Source organism: Etheostoma cragini, chromosome 3 (genome assembly GCF_013103735.1).
Source record: "Etheostoma cragini isolate CJK2018 chromosome 3, CSU_Ecrag_1.0, whole genome shotgun sequence".
Classification (NCBI taxonomy): Eukaryota; Metazoa; Chordata; class Actinopteri; order Perciformes; family Percidae; genus Etheostoma; species Etheostoma cragini.
In genome coordinates, this window is record NC_048409.1 from 28,323,143 (window position 1) to 28,324,322 (window position 1,180).

Genomic DNA, 1,180 nt, shown 5'->3' on the forward strand with positions numbered 1-1,180 from the left:
GTCAGGTCCCCATAAGTATACTGTTTTCACAGTTTTTGGTCCCCACAAATGTAGCTATACCTAGACCACACACACACAGCATTGAGGCTAATTCAGCGGCCATGCGCGAAAAGATGCAAGGGTGAACAGGAAACATGTATAAGGGGGTGGATAAGTACAGGCAGGGAGACAAGGATGGGTGACGTGAGCACTGAAAGTAGACTAGGTGCAAGAGAGCCATGCATCTCCAGTACAAATGCAAAGATACATATACTGCAGTAAGGACTTTTTTCCACGCTTATACACCGTACAATAGTCTTCTAGTGAAGGTCATTTGTGCTTGTCACAGTACATGGAGTTTCTTTCTATACAATTGTCTTGCTGTGGCTTGCCTGCTGAAGATTAAACCCCAGTCACACACACCTCTCTCTCTATCAAAAGGTTCATGCTAGTTTTCTACAAGAAACACAGAAGCTTGCACAGCTCGAGCAGGGTTCAGGGTTCATACACGGTTCCCGGAGGGCTGACATGCAGGGCTGACATGCAGGGTTTCATGGGTTGAAGACCAAGGGGAGGGAGATGAGGGCTCCAGCAGGGGGTTCAGAGTGGAGGGGGCTCCAGCGAACACAGATGACCTCTGAAGAGTCTGACACACACACACACACACACACACACACACACACACACACAAACACACACACGCACACACAGCTGGAGATCACTGCATGCCAAGACAAGTGTTCATAAAATATGATCTGGGACATTGATCTGACATTTTGAAAAAAATAGGATCGTTTGCTAGGATCAATATTTATTACATCCCTGTGTGTCTAGTACAGCGTGCTGGGTCAGCTAAGGGACATGTTTGTATTAGACCATCAATGTGTTGGTGGCTACATCGCTAGAAAAAAATGATAATACATGTAATCAAGGCTTACTGGTTACTGAAGCCAAGCTGCTCCATCAAAGCCTAACCCTTACTCTGTATTAATTAACAAGGATGAAAGTGATATTGATGCTGTCATCTAACTAATAAAGACAGCATGAAAAAGTATTTCCCAAAATGTCAGACTACTCCTGCAACAACCTGGCCAAGACACCCACTGTGTCCCAATATATTAAATGTACCGTTGCTGAATGTAGATAAAACGTTTCAAATTCACAAAACAATACTCAGTTTTTATACACATATATACACACA

General features: G+C 43.8%; 1 protein-coding gene across 1 annotated transcript in view; it reads right to left on the reverse strand.

Annotated features, from left to right (window-relative positions):
• The window catches only part of gdpd4a (glycerophosphodiester phosphodiesterase domain containing 4a), a gene marked incomplete at its 5' end in the record, with an annotated part of 23,607 nt that overhangs the window by 5,206 nt on the left and 17,221 nt on the right, over nucleotides 1–1,180 (reverse strand). The gene's annotated exons all lie outside the window — the stretch shown is intronic.